This window comes from Rattus norvegicus, chromosome 2, assembly GCF_021556685.1.
Source record: "Rattus norvegicus strain SHRSP/BbbUtx chromosome 2, alternate assembly SHRSP_T2T, whole genome shotgun sequence".
Lineage (NCBI taxonomy): Eukaryota > Metazoa > Chordata > Mammalia > Rodentia > Muridae > Rattus > Rattus norvegicus.
In genome coordinates this window covers 26,156,158-26,176,015 of record NC_141535.1, presented here as the reverse complement: position 1 = coordinate 26,176,015, position 19,858 = coordinate 26,156,158, and the positions used below count along the sequence as shown (strand labels likewise).

The 19,858-nt window shown below is 42.8% G+C and overlaps 1 long non-coding RNA gene across 8 annotated transcripts in view; it reads left to right on the top strand.

Moving 5' to 3' along the window:
- The first annotated feature begins 18,983 nt into the window (after positions 1–18,983).
- The window catches only part of LOC103691422 (uncharacterized), a 35,094-nt gene continuing 34,219 nt past the window's right edge, over positions 18,984–19,858 (top strand). For 2 of the 8 annotated variants that reach the window (XR_015673760.1, XR_015673759.1), the window contains exons 1-2: positions 19,354–19,460; positions 19,556–19,767. This is a non-coding gene — a long non-coding RNA (uncharacterized LOC103691422). The other 6 variants (XR_015673755.1, XR_015673753.1, XR_015673757.1 and 3 more) reach the window with 6 other exon arrangements.

Below are 19,858 nucleotides of genomic sequence, written 5' to 3'. Positions count from 1 at the left end.
TTCATTGATTGATTGATTTTTGTAAAATGCTGCCCCAAAGTCCCATTGTTCTGCAGCCAGGCCTCCAATGCAGAGTAGAATCAGGCTAGCAACTAAATACAGATTTAATCTGTTTGTACCCAGGAAGCCTGGCTTATTTAAAAAGGGGCTATAGAGCAGATCCCTACAGATCAGCTACAGTTACATGAAAGGCCATGAGCAGACTTCTCGACTGACAATGGACTGTGTTTGATTCCCTCAACAGTGCTGTGTATCGTGATCAGATAATAAAAAATTCATGTCTGTCATCGTTATGGATTTTGTATAATCCTTATAATGAGGTTTTGTTTGATTGGCGTGGTCCAGAGTGACCTCAAATCCACAATCCCCCTGTCTCATCTTCACAGCACTGGTATTCTAGGTATGCAATGTCTATCCGTAGTTTACTGGTGGAGTTTTAATATAAAGACTTCATTTGGCTGCCATTATTTAGGTCTGCAAGGCACCTTCTACTTGGAGATATAGCTCAGCGGTGAGTCCTTGCCTGGCATGGTAAGGCCCCGCGTTCACTGCTATTAGAAGGAGAGAGAGGAGGGGACGGGAAGAGGGAAGGCAGCTTATACTTTCAGCTTGAGTCTATGGCTGAACCAGTATTTGCTGCTAGTAAACTGAATTTTAGGCATAATACCAAATGGTATCCTGTCATGGTATATCCATTTAGAATCCCGTCTAATGCGGTGAGGCACCAGGGGTGTGTGAAGCACCAGTTTCTCTTCTAAATCATAGCTAGTTAAAAATCACTACAGGGAGAATGAGAGGAAGCTGGGAAGAAGACAAAGAGGCAACAACAAAACCATCCTAAAAGAAATGTCAGAGGTTGGGGATTTAGCTCAGTGGTAGAGCGCTTGCCTAGGAAGTGCAAGACCCTGGGTTCGGTCCCCAGCTCCGAAAAAAAGAACCAAAAAAAAAAAAAAAAAAAAAAAAAAAAAGGAAATGTCAGACGGTCAACAAATACAGTTACACACAGACACACACACACACATATATACACAGAGAGGCACACACAGACACACACACACAGAGACAGACACACAGACACACACAGACACACACAGACACACACAGAAACAGACACATAGACACACAGACACACACAGAGACAGATAGGCACACACACATATATACACACACACTCACACAGGGACACACACACACTTACACAGAGACACACACACAGACACACATACAGACACATACAGACACATGCACTCACACACAGATACACACACACACAGACAGACACACAGACACACACAGAGACAGATAGGCACACACATATATATACACACACACACTCACACAGAGACACACACTCATTTACACAGAGACACACACACAGACACATACAGACACATGCACTCACACACAGAGACACACAGATACATATGCACATAGAGATAGGCACACACACACACACACACACACACACACACTCATCCCTGGGCACACGGTGATTTCAGAAAGAAAAGCAGATGCACACTTGAATGGGGTTTAGGGTGAAGAAAGGTTTTCAAAGTAATTTCTTTTCCCCATTCAACTATAGACACATGGGGATCACAGCAGGCAGTACTTGGGAAGTGAGTCAATATCATTGTGTGTGAAGTAGATTATCTTTTCGCCATGGGATGTGCTCATTAGGAGCTATAAATACACCTGAAACCATAGATTCTCCCTAAGTGAAGTCTTTCCGAATTGCACTTAGTGTGATATCTACTTAGAGGATGTAAGAAAGCATTCAAATACTGCGTCCCTGAACTGACCAAAGAATGTAAGGGTTAAGGTGAGTTGAGGTGCTAGTGAGCTAGCTTAGCCAGAAGAGTCTTACACGTCAGGAAAGTCCTCAGTTTGAGCAGTGGATCTACATAAAAACTCCAGGTGTGGTGGCACACATGTTTAATCCTAGAGCTAGGTGGGGAGGCATGAGGACCCTTGGGGGCCTAATTGATGAGCTCCAACCCAGTGAGATTCTGTCTCAAAGGAGGTGGGTGGCATTTCTGAAGATGACAATAGTGCTGTCCTCTATCCTCTATGTGCATGCCCGCATACATCTATATGCACCTATACCCATAAAAATGCTTTAAAAGCCACGTATAAGATACATCGGGAGCAAGGGAATATGCATCATGTATTGAAAATTTCAAGGGATAGTTATGCCAAAGTACTCCCATGCCTGCCTCCATATCCTGCAGGGGAGTCTGCCTTGCTCACCTCTGTGGATTTGGTGGCCATGCTGCCTCTCCCATGACATTGCCTTCCTACTTCCAACTCAGAGCATGAGGCCAAAGGTGCTTTCCAGCTCAAACACTGCCGATAGTGACTGGCTGGAAGGAAGCCAAAGGTAAGCTCCCCAGGGACACGTTCTCATCTGTCTTTCTTGTCAAATTTATGTCGGCGTGTAGAAGTGTACCCAGCACGTATCGGGTGTCCCATAAATATTTGATGAATAAATAAATAAATGTGGGTTGGCCCAGACGGGCAAGCCTTGTCATCGGAGTGCACTCTTCGATCTTTGAGAACAAGAAAGGAAGCAACAGAGGCAGGCTGCAAGAGTGTTAGGGACTCAAATTACATCAAAACTAATGGGACACATGACCAGGCAGTTGAAACCTGATGGGGCTGACAGAAGATGCCAGGACACAGTGAGAGACAGAGAAGCTGCTTCATTTCCCGTGAGGCTGCCGGTGCTTGGATGCCCACAGCCTCACTGCAGTGTCTTAAATACACCCCACCCCCTCTCCTCCCCTCCTGCAAGGATGTTGAGTCATTCTCTGTTCTAATTATAAAAGCTTTGACTTAAGCAATAACATGCGTGATGCGGTAACGATGCCCCATGAGATGCTTATTGTAAGTACCAGCGGTGTGCTAACTAGGAGGAAGGTGTACCCCAGATCTAGAGCACATACAGTGCTCTAAAACACACACACACACACACACACACACACACACACACACACACACACACACACACACAGCGCTATGCTAAAATGCATGGATTGTGAAAATCTAGAGAACCAAGTCCAAAGACCAAGAAGACTAGAAAATGTCTGCCTATGTACCACTGACTACCACACACCGGTGCTGTTCTGGTTATGAGACCACAGTGTGCAAAGACTTGCCATGTTCTCTTCTGCTTCCTTTCGATTGCAGAGTATCCCAGGCAAGCCTGGAACATGCAGTTGTCCTGACACAGGCTCTTGTGTGCTGGGGTTACCGCTGTACACCACCTATCTTGGGCCTATTCTCCATCAGAATCGACACCTGAAGGGAATATGGCAGGAACAGGGAGGCTATGCAAAAGATGCAGACAGAGCAGGAAGCTGTGGGACGTGGAGAGTCTTCAGGACTTTGCCAGCAAGAAGCCTGTGGGAAAATGGTAGTGGAGATTCTGAGTAGCAAGAGGCAGTTTGAGGAAGGATAAGCACACAGACTCTAGGGAAAACCATCGTTTTGAATTGTGGGTCTGTGCAGGGCAGGAAGAACCAGCAGGAGGTGAAGATGGCCAGGGAAGCAAGAACAGAGACTGTCCCGAGGTGAATACAAACCAGGAAAGCCTGACAGCTCAGACATGAGTCACCAGTCGGAGGGAAGGGTGTCGTGGAGTCTAGGAGGGAGAGTGTTGGGTATCTAAACCTGAGGATGACAGAAGCTGTGATCTATAAACAACTTAGGCTATCCAGCAAGGCATGATTATGGATGAAAGCAAAACTGATAGCTTTCTGTAGACAAAAATCAATATGAAAATCAATAAAATTTGGTGATAACTATAGTTTAGCTACTGCTTAATAACCCCATTCTGTGGGGCTATGTCTCTTAGCAGAAGTGGCTTGCCCAGGGCTGCACTTCCCAAGGCAGGGCACCCGCTCAACTTGAAGTCTCTGGCTTGGAGCCCATTTGCCCCAGCTCTTTTGAGCTGTCTCCTGGAAAGTCAGATGAGCCTATAAGGAGGAAAAAAACATTCTCAAAGGCAGCAGAACTGTGGAAAAGACAAAGATAACAAGGGGGAGAGCCAATAAAAAGATTTTTAAAAAATCAGACTTTTTAAAAATAAATATAAAAGATCAGACATTTTAAAAATAAATATAGTTAAATGTATATTTTTATTCACTGAAATGCTGAGAAAACGAAAATATACCAACTTGGAACTTGAATCTTCCTTCATGTGTTGATTTTTGTATTTAAATTCAAGGCTAACTATCTTCATTTTTATTATTTTTTCATATTCTTATTCTTTCCTGAAAAGAAATTATTTTATAGTTTGTGAAAAGTGTTATTTTTTTCCTTTGGAGAATAATTATTTTTAAAATGGCAGGTGTCTCCCAACTTCTATACAGTTAGTCAACGGTTTACGCGATATTTGACTTAGAGCGCTGCCACTTTATGATGATGAGACAATACGGATCAAGGAAAACACGTACTTTGGATTTTGACCTTCTCCTGGACGAGTGACCTCAGTCCAACACGCACTCTTGGCAGAGGAACTGCACCTGCAGATCCCAGAAGAAACAACGAATCCTCCTCCTTAGTGTACTGTGTTGCTAAGCTGATTAGTAGTCTCAGTACATTAAATGTATGTCATGGGCTGTGGCAGTGCAAAGTGATAATTTATTTGATGTGGTCCCAGATTCCATCCCATGCACTTCAAACAATAATAGATGTGTTTAATCCAGCTTAAATGTTACAAAATACAATCATGCACTGAAACATAGCATGGTACCCGACTGATAAGAACATCACATGGCTTTATTCATCAACTCATAAATAAAAGAAAAAATGAATGCATTTCAGCCTGGGATGAATGGAGTTATTAAACCAGAACTCTGTCTGAGCCAGGGGATATCTATGACATATTGTGCGGTCCCTATAGCCAGCTTCTAGTGATGCTAAGCTGCACCTTCATGTAACAAGTCTTGTAAGGAACATGGTGTGCTCAAGCATGCACAACTCCCTTATCTTCACTCTAGCCCAACATTTCAACAGACATGAGATTTTTACTCCTGTTTTGCAGAGAGAGAAATTCAGTCTTAAAGTGGGTCAGCTGGTCTCCAACAGATTTTTACAAGATAAACATTCTTTTCCTTGAGCCCACCAGAAAAGCCAGATCTCAACTTGAAAAGTGTTGCCATCACTTTTTTAAACTCAGATCCACGTTCGTTTAACTCGCTGAGAGTCTGCTCTAGGCTGGGCACTACGTCAGCCATTGTGTTTAAATCCTTGGGGATGCTCTAGCCTTTTCTCCACCTGCGCAATCATGAGTGGGATTAACTTAGAAGAAAGGAGATGTGTTGTTCTTTGGACATCTTAGAGTCAGGTGTCCCAACTGTCTCTCCCTTAGATACACTGAGATTAAGTGGCCCACACCCCTACTGTTGCACTTGGAAAGCAGAAGAATTGAATTGTATTAGGTAGGTACACAGTGGTATTCTACCTAAACAAAACAAAAACACCAATTAAAGTGCTTTCAAATAAATGGTACTGGGGAAACTGGATGTGCATGCACAAATAAAAGGAGGTCTTCTGTCTCAGTTTGTTACTTTGAGTTACAAAGTAAACTCGAGATGGATTACCAGTTCAAAGTGAAAACTTGAAACAATAAAACTACCCATGGTAAACAAAGCAGGATCACTTCAGAACCCTGGAGAGGGACGAGAATCCCAAATCACAGGAGACAAAACCAAGAGTAAAGTGTTGTTGTAAAAATAAAAAAATAAGGGGTTGGGGATTTAGCTCAGTGGTAGAGCGCTTGCCTAGCAAGTGCAAGGCCCTGGGTTCGGTCCCCAGCTCCAAAAAAAAAAAAAAAAAAAAAGAAAAAGAAAAAGAAAAGAAAAAGTGTGGTTGTCTTTTACCTCACTAGATTCAGCACTGCGGTGCCCCAAGATATCTGCTGCATATCTTGTCAAATTCTGTGGTGGCCCAGACCAGCCTACCCACACACTCCATTACACTTAAATCTACACATGAAAGAACACACAACACAATAACCATTGACCCAGTTAATTGCCCACCTAGACATACAAAGCCCAGTACACATCCATCCCTTAAAAACATTTGTAACAACCTGTAAAGGTACAGCATGGAATCTTTTTTTTTTTTTAAAGTGGTGTTTTGGGTGTAGACTATACCTGCTTTCTCTCTCTCTCTCTCTCTCTCTCTCTCTCTCTCTCTCTCTCTTTCTCTCTCTCTCTCTCTTATTAAAGATTTATATATTTATTATATTTAAGTACAGTGTAGCTGTCTTCAGATACACCAGAAGAGGGCATCGGATCTCTTTACAGATGGTTGTGAGCCACCATGTGGTTGCTGGGAACTGAACTCAGGACCTCTGGAAGAGCAGTCGGGTGCTCTTAACCACTGAGCCATCTCTCCAGCCTTACAGCATGGAATCTTAACGTCACCCGCCATATTCTCCTGCCATGGCTTCTCTCCCTCTCCCCCTATCTCTTTCTCCATCCGTTCCAGTCTCCTCCTCTTCCTTCAAACTTCTCTCCCATCCATCCTTCCTTCTCCTCCAATGACAGTCCTCATTCTATCCTGTACCTGCCCCTCACCTGTATTTCACAAATTCAATGGGGAGAAGGTTCTGGTGAAGTCACCTGTTCCCTGAGCATGTGACTAGGCAGCTGTCCTTGGGGCAGTGGAATTAGCATCAAAATGCAGATAATTCCAGGGCAAACCACAACAGTGAAGTGCAAAATCTCACACACAAGAAGTAATCAGAGACAACCGACTGCAGGGTGGACAGATATGCCTCAGACTTCATTACAGGGCTGGTGTTCGGAGTATAAAGGAAATGCAAAAATAAATAGTGAATCCCCACAAAGCAACCTACTAAAAGACAGACAGCAGGCTTAGTAGCGGTCTCTCAGGAGATGACTTATATTTGATGAACACGCATATGAAAAAGAACTCACACCACTTTAAGTCATAATGAGATATGACCCCTGCTAAGAATAGCCATTATCAAAAAGATAGATGAAAAAAATAATCAAAGAACTTCTGGTAAACCTGTGTGTTGCTATCGCCATTGTGGGTAAACTATAAAAGTTCCTCAAAATATTCAAATAGAAGTAACACACAGGGGCCCGGAGAGGTAGCTCAGCAGTTAAGAGCACTTACTGTTCTTCCGGAGGACCTGGGTTCTGTTCCCAGCGCCCACAATCATACCTAACTCTAGTTATACCTTCTTCTGGCCTCTGAGAGCACTAGGTCTACACATGGTACATACGCATACGTGCAAGAGAGTATCTGTAATATATATGATATATATCATATATACATAAAATAAACAATATACATTATACACATAAAATCCAACTAAATAAGAAGTAGCAAATGATCTATCAGTTCTCGAGCTGGACATGCATCTGAGGGACACGAACTCAATACACTAAGGACACATGTGCACTTTCCTTCTTACTGTAACACTTATCACAATGGCCAAGAGACAGAAATAACCAAAGTGTTTATCAGCTGATGAATGGATATAGACAATGTGTTTCGCATACCCTATGGACTGGTCTTCTTTGAAGAAAAGGTCAAATCTTGTCCTTGTCAATGAGATTAGAGACCGTCATGTGAAGTGAAGCAAGGCAGGCACACGAAGGCAAATCCCACACCGTCTCACCCACATGTGAATAAGAAAATGTTGGTCACAGGTTGGAGAAATAGTTCAGTTTATAGAGAGCCCGATTTGGAAGTATGAGAAACTGAGTTTGGAGTCCCAGAACCCTAGAAAGCAGTGAAAGGTGGAGCTGGCAGCAGGCAGCTCCTGTAACCGGAGCCCTGGGTGGGAGACAGTGAGTCTCTGGAGCTGAATGGCCGGCCAGCTCAGCCAAATCACAAGCTTCTGGTGAGGGAGAAATCTTGCCTCAAAATAAAAGATAGAGAGTGAGAAGAAACAACAACACCTGAAGCTGACCTTGAGCATCTACACTCCCTATGTACACACACACATCACACACCGTACACACACACTCACCACACACCACATACACCACACAGACACACACACACACCATACACACACACTCACACACCACACACACACACACACCATACACTCATACTCACACACCACACACACACACATCACACACCATACACATCACACACCACACACACATACACCACACAGACACACACATCACACAGATACACACACCACACACACACACCATACCACACAAACACACACATCACACACACATACACCACACAGACACACACACCACGCACCACACACACACATCACACAGATACACACACCACACACACACACACCATACCACACAAACACACACATCACACACCACATACTCACACACCACATACTCACACTCACACACACACCATGCACCACACACACACCACACACACTCACACACCACACACACACACCACACCACACAAACACACACATCACACACCATACACTCACACTCACACACCACACACACATACACCACACAGACACACACACATCACACAGATACACACACCACACACACATATAACACACCACACATCACACACCACATACTCACACTCACACACACACCACACACACACCACGCACCACACACACATTCACACCACACACACACCACACCACACAAACACACACCACACACACACTCACACACAACACACACACACATCACACACCACACACACAGCACACACGATATATACACATTCTCATACACAGCACACACACACATACATCACACCACACACACACCACACACCATACACCATATACCATATACCACACTCACACACATACCACACACCATACACACACACATTAAAACACACACCACACACCACACACCACACACCATATATATACACACACACACACACTCAAACACACACATTACAACATGCACCACACACCATATACACACACACTCAAACCCCCACACACACCACAACATACACACCACACACCATATACACACTCACACACACCACATCACACACATCACACACCATACACCATATACACACACACACCACACACACATAAATCACACCACACATACACACTACACACCACACACACACACACACACACACACACACACACACCCCTCACAGACTGTCAAGAATGGAACGGTGATGGCCAGAGATGAGAGGGAGGAGGGAGATGAAGAAAGGTTGATCAGTGGGTACCGAGTTACAAATAGAGTAAGAAGTTCTGGTGTGCTGTTTGTTATAGGGTCACTGTAGAAAAAAAAATATTGCTGCATATTTCAAAAAAGTATAAGAAAAAATTTTGAGTGTTTTACTATAAAATAACAAATATTTGAGGAAATATGTTTAACTTGATCTAAACATTTCACAATATGTACATGTGTTGAAACATCATGCTGTGCCCCATGATGTATACATGTATGGTTTTATATGCCAGTATCTACTTGTATGGTTTTGTATTTTATTAACAATAAATTTGCCTTGGAAAAGGAGAGTAGAGGGTGCATTGCAGTGACAGGGCTCTGCCAAGAATATGCAATGGAATGCACCACATGGTACAAAACACCAGTTTGATCGTCCGTACCACAAAAGTGTTTACAGAGAAGTTAATGCAAAATTATAACTGTATTACTAAAAAAAAAAACCCAATTATTTAAAACATACTTATGTGAAACAAAAACTTTTAGTTTAAACATGTTTTAAGAACTGCTATAACTTCAAAATATCTTTTTACGTTGCTTAATTTTAACGGCTAAATGTATTTATAGTTCAGGGAAATTTTTCAGTCGGTAACCACCATTTTAAAGCTTGCTTCTCTAGTTGCAATGCCAGAAGACACCACAAGGGGGCATGCAAAACTGTTATTTCCAGGACTGTTTCTGAAGCTGCTGGATCAGACTGTTACAGCTCAGTGATCCAAAGGTCATCTAAGCCACACTTCGAGACGTGAAACTGAAACTCAGAGGGAAACCCAGTTTGTCTAGTATCACATGGCCATCTGTAAACAGAGACAGAGCAGAGGCTGCTCATGCAGCTTGGTGGTAGAACATAGGAGTTCTGGGCTCAATACCCAATACACGCACGCGCGCGCGCGCGCGCGCGCACACACACACACACACACACACACACACACACACACACACACACACGTAAACAGAAGCATCCTTGAGGTCCAGTTTGGTTTCTCTTGTCTAGCACCCCTTCAGTTCCTTTTCAATAGCATCCCTTGGCAAATGTCAACCATCTTGATGAATAAATATCTATCCTTCCAGCCCGTAGAAACCAAGAAACCTGGGGGAAATTTCTTGCATGCCTTCCCGGAATAATAGATATTCAGTAACATTCTAGATCCCAAGTAGCAGGTACTCTTCCTACTGAGTCAGTAGGAAGCAAGAAAATCATCACTGTCACCATCGAATGCTTGGTCTGAGGACCCTGTGGTTGGCATCGCTTTGCTTCTGGAGGTCCTTTCGATCATTATTTACTACTTGTTTATCTACGGTAGACAAGCAAACACTGTCTGTATTGATGTTGAACAATTTGTTTTGACTCACCGCAGAAAGGATGGATCAGGTGATGTGGGCTATGCAGCGTCTCTTAAACTAATACTTCTTTTGTAGCTGAAACATTAGGAAGTCTCACTAGTCTTCAAATACAATATATTACGGACTGTAGCTACCAGATGTACACAGCTCTCCTGTGTATTCCCTTCTACTTGAAAATCTATCTTTGATGAGAACAAAAGCTCCCCGCTTCTAGGTTTGTACTGTAGAACTTGTCTATACACACACACACCAAGAGCCATGCATAGAAGAGTTTATAGCAGTATTGTTCATAAGGAGACAGAGGAACACAGTTTAAATGTCCACTGGCAGCAGACCTGGACATCGTCTACTCACAGTGTGGAACTTACACTTTTGTGTATCGGTGGTTGAAGGACTAACACAATGAACAAGGTACATGTAATCCCACTTAGGCTTTGCAAGCCAGGCAAAACTAGGTAACAAATGCATAGTGGTATATATATTTCTTAAAAGTTGGAAATTAGGAGTGATTAACTAAGTTTTAATGTATTAGTTACCTAGGAAGGAAGGAAAGAGGCGCCAAGCAGGAGCATAAAAGAAAGTTCTAAGATACTAATAATATTAGTTTATAACCCTTAAGATGCACAGTAGAGACTTTAAAATTTTAATTTTATTTTCTTTGTTTGATGGCACACCCACTCCCATTGCACTACAGGAAAGGCACGAATGGCAGTTTTTTTGTTTGTTTTGTTTGTTTTCATTATGTCTTTCTTGAAGTCCTCCATCATCATGATCAAATGTGATTTTAAATCTAGATCTTGCTTTTCTGGTGTGCTTTGGATATTCAGTGTTTGCTTTGGTGGGAGAATTGGACTCCGATGATGCCATGTAGTCTTGGTTTCTGTTGCTTGGTTTCCTGCGCTTGCCTCTCACCATCAGGTTGTCTCTGGTGTTACCTTGTTTTGCCATTTCTGACAGTGGCTAGACCGTCCTATAGGCCTGTGTGTCAGGAGTGCTGTAGACCTGTTTTCCTGTTTTCTTTCAGCCAGTTATGGGAACAGAGTGTTCTGCTTTCCTGTGTAGTCTTTCCTGTCTACTGGTCTTCAGCTGCTCCTGTGGGCCTGTGTCCTGAGTCCACCAGGCAGGTCGCTTGGAGCAGAAAAGTTGGTCTTACCTGTGGTCCCGTGGCTGAAGTGGCTCCTGGGGGGGCTGCTTTTGAGCTCTCCATGAGTGCGGCAACCAGGAGGGCCTCTGCCGCCTTTTCCCGGGGCCCCCGTGCAGATGGCCTTAGGTGTTTTCCTCTGGAATCAGAAATGTGGGCAGAGTGTAGTCTCTTCTAGCTTCCAGGCTTGTCTGCTCCTCTGAAGGCTTAGCTCTCCCTCCCACGGGTTTGGGTGCAGGGAGCTTTTGATTGGGTCCTTTCAGATCCGGGCTGAGTGTGGACTACAGGGGACCTGCCACTTGAGTACCCCTATCTTCCGGTTCCCAGAGGCCCTATACAGTTTCCTCTTGGGCCAGGGATGTGGGCAGGAGTGGGCAGTATTGGTCTCAGGAGTGCTCACCTGTCCAGGCAGTGAGCTCTATCTCCCAAGGGGTTTGGGAGCAGGGAACTATGGGCTGGGATCAGCAAGGTTGGGGCTCCAGCTAAAAACCGGAAGTGTCCAGTCCCATAGGAATTTTGCCTCTGTGTGTCCTGAGTCCACCAGGCAGAAAAGTTGGTCTTACCTGTGGTCCCACGGCTGAAGTCTGTTTGTTTGTTTTATTGGATATTTTTATTTACATTTCAAATGTCATTCCCTTTCCCAGTTTCCGGTCCATAAGTCCCCTATCCCATCACCCCTCCCCTCTCCTATGAGGGCGCCCCCCCCCAACAATCCCTTACTCTGGGGGGGGTCCAGCCTCGGCAGGACCAAGGGCTTCTTCTCTCATTGGTGCCCAACAAGGCCATCTCTGCTACATATGCAGCTGGAGCCATGGGTCTGTCCATGTGTACTCTTTGGGTAGTGGTTTAGTCCCTGGGAGCTCTGGTTGGTTGGCATTGTTGTTCTTATGGGGTTGCAAGCCCCTTCAGCTCCTTCATTCCTTTCTCTAACCCCTCCAACAGGGACCCTGTTCTGAGTTCAGTGGTTTGCTGCTAGCATTCGCCTCTGTATTCCTCATGCTCTGGCTGAGCCTCTCAGGAGACAGGCTCCTGTCAGCATGCACTTCTTCACTTCATCAATAGTGTCTGGGTTTGGTGGCTGTATATGTATGGACTGGATCCTCAGGTGGGGCAGGCTCTGAATGGCCTTTCCTTCAGTCTATGAACATAGTGGAGCATGTGTCTTTGTTATATGTTGGAGCATCTTTTGGGATTATGCCCAGGAGTGGTATAGCTGGGTCCTCAATGGGTATACAATGTTGAATTTTCTGAGGAACTTCCAAACTCATTTCTAGGGTGGTTGTACCAGTTTGTAATTCCACCAACAATGGAGGAGTGTTCCTCTTTCTCCATATCCTCACCAGCATCTGTTGTCACCTGAGTTTTTGATCTTAGCCATTCTGACTGGTGTGAGGTGGAATCTCAGGGTTGTTTTGATTTGCATTTCCCTGATGGCTAAGGATGTTGAACATTTTTTAGGAACTTCTCAGTCATTCAATATTCCTCAGCTGAGAATTCTTCGTTTAGCTCTGTATCCCATTTTTAATAGGGTTATTTGGCTCTCTGGAGTCTAACTTCTTGAGTTCTTTGTATATCTTGAATATTAGCTCTCTATCAGATGTAGGAGTGGTAAAGATCTTTTCCCAATCTGTTGGTTGGGACAGTGTCCTTTGCCCTACAGAAGCTTTGCAGTTTTATGAGATCCTATTTGTCAATTCTTGATCTTAGAGCAGGAGCCATTGGTGTTTTGTTCAGGAAATTTTCTCCAGCGCCCATGTGTTCGAGAGGCTTCCCCACTTTTTCTTCTATTAGTTTGAGTGTATCTGGTTTGATGTGGAGGTCCTTGATCCACTTAGATAGAAGCTTTGTACAGGGCGATAAGAATAGGTCAATCTGCATTCTTCTACATGCTGACCTCCAGTTGAACCAGCACCATTTGTTGAAAATGCTATCTTTTCCCCACTGTATGATTTTAGCTCCTTTGTCAAAGATCAAGTGATCATAGGTATGTGGATTAATTTCTGGGTATTCAATCCTATTCCATTGATCTACCTGCTTGTCCCTGTACCAATACCATACAGTTTTTAATCACAATTGCTCTGTACACAGCTTGCGGTCAGGGATCCTGGTGATTCCTCCAGAAGTAATTTAATTGTTGAGGATAGTTTTCGCTATCCCAAGTTTTTTGTTATTCCAAATGAATTTGCAAATTGCTCTTTCTAACTCTATGAAGAATTGAGTTGGAATTTTGATGGGGATTGCATTGAATCTGTAGGTTGCTTTTGGCAAAATGGCCAATTTTACTATATTAATACTGCAAATTCATGAGCATGGGAGGTCTTTCCATCTTCTGAGATCTTCTTCAATTTCTTTCTTCAGAGACTTGAAGTTCTTGTCATACAGATCTTTCACTTGCTTGGTTAGAGTCATACCAAAGTATTTTATGTTATTTGGGACTATTATGAAGGGTGTCATGTCCCTAATTTCTTTCTCAGCCTGTTTATCCTTTGAGTAGAGGAAGGTTACTAATTTGTTGGAGTTAATTTTATACCCAGCCACTTTGCTGAGGTTGTTTATCAGGCTTAGTAGTTCTCTGGTGGAACTTTTGGGGTCATTTGAGGATACTATCATATCATCTGCAAATAGTGATATTGTGACTTCTTTCCAATTTGTATCTGATTGACCTCCTTTTGTTGTCTGATTGCTCTGGTTAGGACTTTGAGTACTATGTTGAATAAGTGGGGAGAGAATGGGTAGCCTTGTCTACTACCTGATTTTAATGGGATTGCTTCAAGTTTCTCTCCATTTAGTTTGATATTGGCTACTGGTTTGCTGTATATTGCTTTTAGTGTGTTTAGGTATGGGCTTTGAATTCCTGATCTTTCCAAGACTTTTACCATGAAGGGGTGTTGAATTTTGTCAAATGCTTTCTTAGCATCTAATGAGATGATCATGTGGTTTTTTTCTTTGAGTTTGTTAACAGATTATGTTGATGGATTTTCATATATTAAACTATCCCTGCATCCCTAGGATGATGCCTACTTGATCATGATGGATGATCATTTTGATGTGTTCTTGGATTCGGGTTGGAAGAATTTTATTGAGTATTTTTGCGTCAATATTCATAAGGGAAATTGGTCTGAAATTCTCTTTTTTTGTTGGGTCTTTGTGTGGTTTAGGTATAAGCATAATTGTGGCTTCATAGAAGGAATTGGATAGTGTTTCTTCTGTTTCTATTTTGTGGAATACTTTGAACAGTATTGGTATGAAGCTCTGATAGAATTCTGCATTAGACCCATCTGGTCCTGGGCACTTTTTTGGTTGGGAGACTTTTAAAAACTGCTTCTATGTCTTTAGGAGTTATGGAACTGTTTAGATGGTTTATCTGATCCTGATTTAACTTTAGTACCTGTTATCTATCTAGAAAATTGTCCATTTCATCTAGATTTTCCAGTTTTGTTGAATATAGTCTTTTGTAGTAGGATCTGATAATTTTTTGAATTTCCTCAGATTCTGTTGTTATGTCTCCTTTTTCATTTCTGATTTTGTTAATTTGATACTCTCTCTGTGCCCTCTCATTAGTCTAAGGGTTTATCTATCTTGTTGATTTTCTCAAAAAACCAGCTTCTGTTTTTGTCAATTCTTTGTATAGTTCTTTTTGTTTCTACTTGGTCGATTTCAGCCCTGAGTTTGATTTTTTCCCTGCTGTCTACTCTTCTCGGATTTATTTGCTTCTTTTTGTTCTAGAGTTTTTAGGTGTGCTGTCATGCTGCTAATGTATGCTCTCTCTAGTTTCTTTTTGGAGGTACTCAGGGCTATGAGCTTTCCTCTTAGCACTGTTTTCATTGTGTCCCATAAGTTTGGGTATGTTGTACCTTCATTTTCATTAAATTCTAAAAAGTCTTTAATTTCTTTATTTCTCCCTTGACCAAGTTATCATTGAGTTGTGCTTTGTTCAACTTCTATGTGTATGTGGGCTTTCTGTCATTGTTGTTATTGAAGACCAGCCTTAGTTCATGGTGATGTGATAGGATGCATGGGATTACTTCAACTTCTTGTATCTGTTGAGGCCTGTTTTATGATCAATTATATGGTCAATTTTGGAGAAGGAATCATGAGGTGTTGAGAAGAAGGTATATAGTCTTTTGTTTTAGGATGAAATCTTCTATAAATATCTGTTAAATCTATTTCATTCATAACTTCTGTTAGTTTTTCTATGTTTCTGTTTAGTTTCTGTTTCCAAGATCTGTCCATTGATGAGTGAGATGTTGAAATCTCCCACTATTATTGTGTGAGGTACAATGTGTGCTTTGAGCTTTAGTAACGTTTCTTTTATGAATATAGGTGCCCTTCCATTTGGAGCACAGATATTCAGGATTGAGAATTCATCCTGGTGGATTTTTCCTTTGATGAATATGAAGTGTCCTTCCTTATCTTTTTTGATAACTTTTGGTTGAAAGTCAATTTTATTCAACATTAGAATGGCTACTCCAGCTTGTTTCTTGGTACCATTCACTTGGAAAAATTTTTTCCAGCCTTTTACTCTGAGGTAGTGTCTGTCTTTGTCACTGAGGTGTGTTTCCTGTATGCAGCAAAAAGCTGGGTCCAGTTTACATATCCAGTCTGTTAGTCTATGTCTTTTTATTGGGGAATTGATTCCATTGATGTTAAAAGATATTAAGGAAGAGTGATTGTTGTTTCCTGTTATTTTTGTTGTTAGAGGTGGAATTATGTTTGTGTGGCTATCTTGGGTTTATTGCAAGAAGATTACTTTCTTGCTTTTTCTTTTTTTTTTTTTTTCCCCCTGGAGCTGGGGACCGAACCCAGGGCCTTGCGCTTCCTAGGTAAGCGCTCCAACCACTGAGCTAAATCCCCAGCCCCCACTTTCTTGCTTTTTCTAGGGTGTAGTTTCCCTCCTTGTGTTGGAGTTTTCCATCTATTATCCTGTGTAGTGCTGGATTTGTAGAAAGATATTGTGTAAATTTGGTTTTGTCATGGAATATCTTGGTTTCTCCATCTATGTTAATTGAGAGTTTTGCTGGATACAGTAACCTGGGCTGGCATTTGTGTTCTCTTAGGGTCTGTATGACATCTGCCCAGGGGCTTCTGGCTTTCATAGTCTCTGGTGAGAAGTTTGGTCTAATTCTGATAGGTCTGCTTTTATATGTTACTTGACCTTTTTCCCTTTTTGCTTTTAATATTCTTTGTTTTATGCATTTTGTGTTTTGACTATTATGTGATGGGAGGAATTTCTTTTCTGGCCCAATCCATTTGGAGTTCTGTAGACTTCTTGTATGTTTATGGGCATCTCTTTCTTTAGGTTAGGGACATTTTCTTCTATAATTTTGTTGAAAATATTTACTGGCCCTTTAAATTGGGAGTTTTCACTCCTTTTTATACCTATTATCCTTAGGTTTGATCTTCTCATTGAGTCCTGGATTTCCTGGATGTTTTGCATTAGGAGCTCTTTGTGTTTTACATGTTCTTTGATGGTTATGTCAATGTTTTCTATGTTATCTTCTGCCTCTGAGATTCTCTTTTCTATCTCTTGTATTCTGTTGGTGATGCTTATGTCTATGACTCCTGATCTCTTTCCTGGGTTTTCTATCTCCAGGGTGGTCTCCCTTTGTGATTTCTTTATTGTTTCTATTTCCATTTTCAGATCCTGGATGGTTTTGTTCATTTCCTTCACCTGTTTGTTGTGTTTTCCTGTAATTCTTTAAGGGATTTTTGTGCTTCCTCTTTAAGGGCTTCTACTTGTTTACCTGTGTTGTAGTGTATTTCTTTAAGGGAGTTATTTATGTCCTTCTTAAAGTCCCTATCATCATCATGAGATGTGATTTTAAATCCAAATCTTGCTTCCGGTGTGTTTGGATATCCAGTATTTGCTTTGGTGGGAGAACTGGGCTCTGATGATGCCAAGTAGTCTTGGTTTCTGTTGCTTAGGTTCCTGTGCTTGCCTCTTGCCATCAGGTTGCCTCTGGTGTTAGCTTGTCTTTCTGTCTCTGACAGTGGCTTGACCCTTCTGTACACCTGTGTGTCAGCACTCCTGTAGATCTGTTTTCTTTCTGCTGGATCTGGGTACAGAGCCCTGTGGGACTGGGTCAGCAGAGGGCACTAAGCAGGTTCCTCTTGGGGCAGGAATGTGTGCAGAAGTGGAGGTCCCCCTTGAGCTCTCAGGATTGTCTGCCCTTCTGAGAATCCAGCTCCCTCCCCCACAGGATGTGGGTACAGTGGAATGGCAGATTAAAGTTTAGAAGGTAGTGGAGCTGGAAAGAGAAGCATCCAACCTCTTTTGCTATCCCCAGCCCCAATATCTCCCACATTTAGGCTTGCAAACTTAACTGGGTTCTGAGGATGGATGGAAGGCTAATGGTGGCTTGGAGAGCAACTTTGAACCAAAGGAGAGTGTAACCTTGTGTTTCTCGTATTGGGCCGGAAGATGTCTCAGCAGAGGCAGTGAAGCTGGGGGCTTGTTCAGAGAGTTTGTACAAGAGCAGAGAAGGACAGTTTAATGGTTTGCAGCAGAGCAGCTGGCAAGAGTAGAGTTGCTTTCTTTCCCACCTGACGGAGTCAAACTGGTTTATTAAAAGGGTTACATGCAGTTAGCCAGAACAACTCTGGGGTGGTCCTTTTTGGAGTGCAAATTTGTGAGACTTCTTTATAACTGCCGTAGCTATTTCATTCCTGAAATTATGGCATAGAAGGAAGAGCTTCTGTAAGATTTAGGCCACAGGGGAACTCCCACGCAGTCTCATCCTCCCCCCCACTGAGCTCTCTCCCTCCCTCCTTCCCTCACCGCCTCCCTCCCTCATCTCCTCCCTTCTTCCCTCTGTCCTTCTTCCTTCCTCCTTCTTTCTCTTCCAATTAGAAGCTAGCAGTTCTCTTCCTAAACCAACTGGATGATTCACTCGCTCATCTCCAAGGTACAACGTTAGCATCCGTTAGGCAGAGATTGCATACTGTATCACTGGAATGATATATGCATTGAAATGGCACAAGACATTAATTCAGGGCACTGGGAGGCTGTGGAAGGAAGCAAGGTGCCTTGGCAGGGATCTAAATACTTTTAGGGTGTTTCGGTTTCTGTTTTATCTTGTTTTTTTTTTTTTTTTTTGTTTGTTTTGTTTTGTTTTGTCAAGAAGACTTCCTCATGGAACGAAGAACCATTTGTCCCTCCCCCAAGAGATGTAAAAGACATAAAGACACTGCTCTTACTGCCAGAAATAATACTTGGGTCCCTAAGTGCTCATAACAACAGTTTTCCCCACCCCTCCCCCGATGGTAACTTACTGTGTCTTGCCACTCAGCAAAATTCTCTCAGGAAATGATGTCAGATGGTCAGCCCCAGCTCCAAACCACCTACCCACCAGCTCTGGTCTTCAACACTAATTTTCTTTACTGCCTGCTTGTTTGGAGCGGAGGGAGAAAGGTGATTTTCGTGATTAATATCATCTGTTTTGTCTCCAGTTTGCCTTCTTCAAATATCAGGTCTGATATTCACAAAGCACCCAGAAAGTTTGGCAAATAAATCAATACCCTTTTCTTCAAGTAGAGTTATACTTCTCGCAGGGATTTGTTTCAGCTTTTTTTTTTTTTTTTTTTTTTTGGTTCTTTTTTTCGGAGCTGGGGCCTTGCACTTCCTAGGCAAGCGCTCTACCACTGAGCTAAATCCCCAACCCCCTGCTTCAGCTTTTGAAGGGAGCTTTTAGCGGACACACCTGCCATGCCAAGTGTAGTTGGAACATTGACCCCAAGGAGAAACGTCCTTCTTTCATCCAGTAGGTTGGAGTTTCCAAACCAGACCCCGCACTCTTAGACCTAACCAGGAGGGCAGACTTGTCGGTTTGATTTTTCCACTCGATGTTACTTTCAGATGGCCACGCGGCGAATTCCCTTTGAGGTTTCCAGTCTTATAACGCAAGTCTCAGCACACTTTGCTCTGCAACATCTCATCTGTAGAAAATCCCCAAGTCTCCGAGGCGTCGTCGTTTACTCATCATGGCACCCTGAGAATCCCAGCAGGCTCAGGAATCAGCTCAAACGCGGGGATTCGCTCTGCCGAAGCCCTTATTAGCTAAAAGCCTGGTGAGTACCCGGGACTTAATCTCTAAGCTGCACGCTGCACCAGGACACCTTGATGTCAGGTGTGATTTTGGCTCAGGGGAGGTAAAGAGAT